Source organism: Argopecten irradians, unplaced genomic scaffold (assembly GCF_041381155.1).
Source record: "Argopecten irradians isolate NY unplaced genomic scaffold, Ai_NY scaffold_0146, whole genome shotgun sequence".
In the NCBI taxonomy this organism is placed as follows: Eukaryota; Metazoa; Mollusca; class Bivalvia; order Pectinida; family Pectinidae; genus Argopecten; species Argopecten irradians.
Window position 1 is genome coordinate 25,578 of NW_027187613.1, and position 7,545 is coordinate 33,122.

At 38.3% G+C, this 7,545-nt stretch overlaps 1 long non-coding RNA gene across 2 annotated transcripts; it reads left to right on the forward strand.

The window, feature by feature from the left end:
* The first annotated feature begins 1,132 nt into the window (after window positions 1-1,132).
* Window positions 1,133-6,995, forward strand: LOC138311888 (uncharacterized). Of its 2 annotated transcripts, XR_011206780.1 has the most exons (4): window positions 1,133-1,575; window positions 3,850-3,959; window positions 4,760-4,873; window positions 6,917-6,995. It is a non-coding gene; the product is annotated as an uncharacterized lncRNA (long non-coding RNA). The 2 variants fall into 2 exon arrangements; XR_011206779.1 differs by lacking the exon at window positions 1,133-1,575 and having other exon boundaries at window positions 3,177-3,959.
* Window positions 6,996-7,545: the final 550 nt, after the last annotated feature.

Below are 7,545 nucleotides of genomic sequence, written 5' to 3' on the forward strand. Positions count from 1 at the left end.
GATATTTATTTTAAAAAATATCACCAGAGATTTCCATGTAGATAACCATTTTTGTCTCTATCTAGTACGATGTGTCTTGTCTATTTCATTATTTATCAATACCATTATTTATATATCTGGTACATTTTCGTACAATTTATTATCTTGTCTAGTTCGATGTATGGTATCGCAACACGTATTTTATACGAAGTTTAAATACCATTCCCACAAAAATCCCTCCGGTGGCCCCCGGAAATTAGGCAAAGCATAGTCAACCGATCGCCGTATTGTAAACACTCAAAATGACCGAATGGAAGTATTGTTTACACGACGATAATATATATATATTGTTCTGGGGGACTCTTTAACTTCATCACATAACAAAACATTCACTTGTTCATGATAAGTAACAAGTTCTTCCGTAGAAGTTCCTGCTAACATGAGCGACACACTTTTGACTGGGCAAGCCATTTCGTTTGGTCTGGAAAGTCACGTGATCGTGTACGATTGAAAATGAATATTCAAACACTCTGGATATCGAACTTTTAATCATTAATTTCTTTTGAACTCGGGACTTTTTGGGTGTGTAATTAGGGGAAAGTTGATAACTTTTTATAAGATATGTACCCTTATTTTCTTTTGTTGATTTACGGACACTGAAAGATACGGATTATCCATTTTTAGCTCTAGAAGAGAGGGGATTTATGGAATCACTTTGGCGTCGGCGTTCGAAATCCCAGGTTAAGGTTTTGGTGCAAATGTTGCCATACTGCTATCCGTCACAATTGGCATTAATTTCTACAATCATTTTGTAATTGTTGTGATGGGTATGAAAAATCATTTAGATAAGCAAAATGCTGGATTTTGAGAATTTCAAGAGGCCCAATGGGCCGAAAAGTTATGTTATGTAATGACATTACTATATTTTGTAATACTGGTAAATTACAAAGAACCTTAATTAAATCAACAAATCAATGCTTTATTTGAGATTGTAAATCCAACTATGATTATTTTTTAAAGATAACAAATTCCCAAAAACGAACACGTTTTAAAATGTTTTAAACTTGCTATACTCCGTAAACCTTCCCTGCTACATGTATACTCCGTACACATGTTATTTTGAAATGGCTATACTCCGTACACAAGACGACTAAATTACGTATTGAAAACGGCATTTATAGTACAAATCATGTTGTTATATCGGTCTAATTACAATATTATAGCAATTATACATATTGCTAATGTACAATAAAGGTCATCCAAGCCGAAGATTTGCAATAAAATGAAATTATTTTCAGATTTCATCATCTCGCCGAAAGTACACGCCATGAACACCATCAGAGGGACGATGGTCCCAAACCACGGATGACCATATTTGTAAAAGTATTTAAATGAGTATTTGAGAGACTGTATCTCATTGGTGGACCAATCAAAAAACTACAGTACCCGCTTCCGGTTTTGAATAACATCGATCGACGCCATATTGCCTACGCTTCGTAGTATGCCTAGACTGAGGATAGCATCATAACGTCTTACGTTATGCCAGAAGCCATGCCTGTATCAACAGCTAGCCAAAAATTAAGCCGTTGAACAGAGGTAAGCGAATGAAACAGTATTTCGAAATCCCTGCGATGTACTGTACAGTTAAGGGACAAGTACAAATGTGCCTGTCTCTATACTGTTGTTTTCCTCAAAAAAATAAAATGGACGAAAATTTACCTATGAAAGATGTTGAATATCAATGTTTAATGACACTGCTACATGTATACCAAGTAGGTCTCATGTCTATGTAAGCCTTAAAACTGACAATGCAAGTTAAAAACCAAGCATTTGAAATTAAAAAAAATATATATATCTAATGATTCATGAAATACTTTTCGAAAATTATTTCTGAGAGTGTCCAATCCAAGGTAGTGGCAGCCATTTTCTTTTTGCTCTGCTTAAATTAGTTACCTTCACTGGCCAACCCACTATATAAAGCACGGGACTTGACACACGTGCGTCTAGCCCGAGAGACTCTGGCCCCAACACCAGACTTGGACATTATGGCAGATAGATGTCTGGCGTAGGGCCAGAGCACAGTAGTACTCGAAAACCTGGAATAAGCCGACACCGTTTGGTATCGGGTCAGGTCATCTCCGATTCAGACAGTTTTGTAAACATTACCGCCGAGAAGCGTCCCTTACTTTGGTCTTTTCAACAAATGAATATTTTTTCTACCCGTACCAATCCATTTTACCACGCATGCACCTCATATTATCTCAATACAGTAGCTTCTTTTCCGCAGTTTGAAATATCCCTCCTCGCCATTGCCATTTTCTCATATTATGCAAAGCTACTGTATTGAGATGATATGAGATGCATGCATGGTAAAATGGATTGGTATGGATAGAAAAAATATTCATTTGTTGAAAAGACGAAGGAAATGGACGCGTCTCGGCGGTAATGTTTTGTAAGCAGTCTGTCTGAATCGGAGATGGGCTTATTCCAGGTTTTCGAGTACTACTGCGCTCTGGCCCTACGCCAGACATCTATCTGTCATAATGTCTAAGTCTGATGTCAGGGCCAGAGTATCTCGGGCTATTACGTGCGTCATTCTAAACATATCTTGTCTCAGGTACACATGCCCCTATATTGCAAATAACAATGTCAAACTGAAAATAAACACTGCACTCACCTGGCAAGGTTTAATCATATAGTGAAGTAATACATGAATGTGTTGTCAGCTAGATCTCAAATGGGCCATATTCACATACCATGTGATACCTGATAACGCACGTGATACCCGATAACCCACGTGATACCCGATAACGTTTGTGCGGGACTAGCATTTCCAGTGGTGATGGAATGTCACTCGTTGTAATCTTCCTGCTGAAATGACGTTAGCACAGGATATCATCTTTTGACGTCATTCCATTACCAATAGAAACAATAGTACTGCACAAACGTTATCGGGGCCCGGCACCATAAAACTTTCTCAATAAATTTTGTTTGCAAACATTTGTGAGAATCCGCTACGCGGATTCACACAGTTTGCAAACACAATTTCTTTCATACCCCGATGAAATTAAAAAATAGTGACTTCAATGCTTAAATATAACACTTCAATATACACTATTTATAGGTTTTACGGCATTTACGCGTACATTGACACGTGTGTGTAATTGGTAGCTAATTTGTCGCTCGTTCGGGACAAGTAGTCACGTGCACATGGCCAGTTGAGTGCATATGTGGACGGATTATTATTTGGATTTCTATTCACTTGACAACGTGTGAAATTTTGATTTTGACAAACATCTAAATAAAAGCTTAGAGGAGTTGACATGTTTTTTGCTAAAACAAGCCCTATACAGAATTATAGCTAATGACTTTGTTTACGTATTAGTAGGCGATACACAGTGGACAACTGCTAGGTGTATATGTACATGTAATCATGTATAGACTGATCATGAGCGCACGTGTGTCAATTCACACGCTTTATATAGGGGTCAGTGAGCGCGTCGGAATGTAAAACAAATATGGATGCCCTTGAATGGGGAATGTCTCAAACGATTCTTGAAATACAAGTATACTTGTTTTCCCTTTAATAACGTTACTAATCTTGACTATGATTTTTTTCACATCAGAGTAGACCTACTGTAGGCTACATTGTTAATCTGATTATAATCATGAAATATTACTTAACAGGATTGAGGAAAGGTGAAAATGTACCGTCCAGGACCTAGCCGGATGTAGCTGCAATATTGTAGCTCAAAAGACTTTTAGATAGATAATAGTGTTGTCTTTAGAGCTACGATTGGTGCCTATTACTGCTAATGGAGCAAGTAATGATTATGCAAATCATTATTAAATCGTTGCTATCTGCTTTAGGGTTGTTGGGCAGGACCAGAAGGACAGCAGTGCAGTGCTATGCTAAGGCAGCAGAACGATCTTCATGCGGGGTGTGGATGAAGAAGGACACCAGTATCTTCTGTAATTTGGTATCTAAATTGTTGTAGTTTTCATATTTAGTATATCCCTAACTTAATTGTATAGACTGTTTTTGTCTATGAAACTATCGAGCATCCTCGAACAAACTTAATATTGACTGAGAATATGTCTGCACTTCCTATACTTTAGGAGAAGTATAAAGTTTGTTCAAGGATGCGCTCTATGGTTTCTAAAACAACAACCTATAAAAAATCGCAAAAATTGTCAAAAATTTCCACATTTTCATAATTTATGCATATTTTTGAGTGGTTACCATGGCAACTGAACTGCAAAATTAGATACCTATAGAAAAATAGCAAAAATTGTCAAAATTTCCACATTTGCATAATTAATGGTTACCATGGTAACTTCATCTGCAAAATTAGAAAACAGTCATCATAGATGAATTAGGGATATACTAAATATTTAGAATACAACAAATGAACAGGTTTGAAAATTTGATGGATTTGGGGGCCAAAAAGGGCCCAAACCATACATAGTCCTTTGATACCCAGAATCCTGACATAAAGGGGAGTTGAGCAAACTATATAGGGTTCTGCAATGTCCCCTGTTAAATGGAGTTATTACTAAATTTGTGTAGCAGGGGGTATTAGTCGTCCACTCTGGCGACAGTTCTAGTTGTTGTAAGTAAATTAAGCCTGATAATGTGTTTCTGTTAGATACACTTTATAAAATTAAATTTTGTGAAATTTGAACATTTAAATGGCTAGAAAATGTGTTTTGTGGAAAAGAAAATACAATTTTATTCCCAGCAAAAATCACATTGAAGTGTATATTTCTTTGTTTGCAGGTGAACATGACAATAGCCATTTGTTTAACTTCGGCCAAAAATATGGAATCACACTGTAAACATCACATCAATGTCATAGGTCCAGCTTTCATCAGTTGTCTAGGAGACAGTAAGGTAAAGGACAAAGTGTAGGAGACCATAAGGTAAAGGTCAAAGTGAAGGAGATTGTAAGGTAAAGGTAAAAGAGTAGGGGACTGTAAGGTAAAGGTCAAAGTGTAGGGGACAGTAAGGTAAAGGTCAAAGTGAAGGAGATTGTAAGGTAAAGGTAAAAGAGTAGGGGACTGTAAGGTAAAGGTCAAAGTGTAGGGGACAGTAAGGTAAAGGTCAAAGTGAAGGAGACTGTAAGATAAAGGTCAAAGAGTAGGGGACTGTAAGGTAAAGGTCAAAGTGTAGGGGACAGTAAGGTAAAGGTCAAAGTGAAGGAGACTGTAAGATAAAGGTCAAAATGTAGGGGACAGTAAGGTAACAGTCAAAGTGTAGGGAACTGTAAGGTTAAGGTCAAAGTGTAGGGAACTGCAAGGTAAAAGTCAAAGTGTAGGGAACTGCAAGGTAAAGGTCAAAATGTAGGGGACAGTAAGGTAACCGTCAAAGTGTAGGGCACTGTATGGTTAAGGTCAAAGTGTAGGGCACGGTAAGGTTTAGGTCAAAGTGTAGAGTAGGGGACAGTAACATTATAGTCAAAGTGTAGGGTAAAAGTAAGGTAATGGTCAAAGAGTAGGGAACTGCAAGGTAAAGGTCAAAGTGTAGGGCACTTTAAGGTATAAGTCAAAGTTTAGGGCACTGTGAGGTAAAGGTCAAAGTGTAAGGGACAGTAAGGTAAAGGTCAAAGTGAAGGGGACAGTAAGGTAAAGTTCAAAGTGTAGGGGACAATAAGGTAACGGTCAAAGTGTAGGGAACTGCAAGGTAAAGGTCAAAGTGTAGGGCACTGTAAGGTTAAGGTCAAAGTGTAGGGCACTGTAAGGTTAAGGTCAAAGTGTAGGGCACGGTAAGGTTCAGGTCAAAGTATAGGGGTCAGTAACGTAACGGTCAAAGTGTAGGGAACTGCAAGGTAAAGGTCAAAATGTAGGGGACAGTAAGGTAACCATCAAAGTGTAGGGCACTGTAAGGTTAAGGTCAAAGTGTAGGGCACGGTAAGGTTTAGGTCAAAGTATAGTGTAGGGGACAGTAACGTTATAGTCAAAGTGTAGGGGACAGTAAGGTAATGGTCAAAGAGAAGGGAACTGCAAGGTAAAGGTCAAAGTGTAGGGCACTTTAAGGTATAAGTCAAAGTTTAGGGCACTGTGAGGTAAAGGTCAAAGTGTAGGGGACAGTAAGGTAATGGTCAAAGTGTAGGGAACTGCAAGGTAAAGGTCAAAGTGTAGGGCACTTTAAGGTATAAGTCAAAGTTTAGGGCACTGCGAGGTAAAGGTCAAAGTGTAAGGGACAGTAAGGTAAAGGTCAAAGTGAAGGGGACAGTAAGGTAAAGTTCAAAGTGTAGGGGACAATAAGGTAACGGTCAAAGTGTAGGGAACTGCAAGGTAAAGGTCAAAGTGTAGGGGACAGTAAAGTAAAGGTCAAAGTGTAGGGCACTGTAAGGTTAAGGTCAAAGTGTAGGGCACTGTAAGGTTAAGGTCAAAGTGTAGGGCACGGTAAGGTTAAGGTCAAAGTATAGGGGTCAGTAACGTAACGATCAAAGTGTAGGGAACTGCAAGGTAAAGGTCAAAGTGTAGGGAACTGCAAAGTAAAGGTCAAAGTGTAGGGAACTGCAAGGTAAAGGTTAAAGTGTAGGGCATGGTAAGGTTAAGGTAAAAGTCAAAGTGTAGGGGACAGTAAGGTAACAGTCAAAAGTGTAGGGGACAGTAAGGTAACAGTCAAAAGTGTAGGCTATTAACAAAATTAAGTCAGAATAACTATTGTAGCATTGTGACTCCTTTTATTATACCACCCGCAATGAAGTTAATGGGGTATACTAGAATTTGTTCGGCAAACTCCTCCTAAACTACTTGACAGATTTTGATTAAATTTGGTACATAAAACCCTGATATAAAGGGGATATAAGAAAACTATATTGGGTTCTGCAATTTCCTCTATTAATGGAGTTAATATTAATTTTGTGCAACAGGGAGTATTAGTTGTTTACTCTGGTGACAGTTAGTCTACTCCTTTGTTACTTTACAGGTAAAATGAAAGAAGCCACCGGCTCCAACTAGAGGACTTATCACACATTCTGGGGATGACGAGGAGGACGAAGATGACAGTCCGGCATGGCTACTGGTGTTTCCTTTTTAAGATTATCATTGTCAGTCTGTTGAGTTAAGATTGAAGTAAAGTGGATCTTAATTTTTTATCATTTAATTTACTGTCGACGCGGGATTACTTCGAAAGGCACAGGTGAAGTACTAACCAGACAGACGGAGGAAGTTCCTTTGATCACTAGAGGCACAAATTGAATGGGATAACATGCGCGTGGCGATTGGTCGAGTCTTGACTTCATAAGCCCCGCCCCATAAACAACACTGACAGCAACGTTAAACTGTTCATGTAAAACTCTTCAATTCAGTGATCACCGAGATGTGACGGCGTAGTACATGGCCTCTCAGTTTCGGTGTAGAACTTTTACATATATGCTGTATTGTAATGCCCCGGTTTAATTTGAACCGTAACGGATAGTTTCAACACACATTTTTTTAGGGCTCAAAAAATTTTTTTAGTTAATCAGTTTTGAACAAATGATCCAAGTAAAATTAAGATTTTTTGTCGGCAAATCGGCACAAATGGGATCCATAAATGACGGTATAAATTGACGG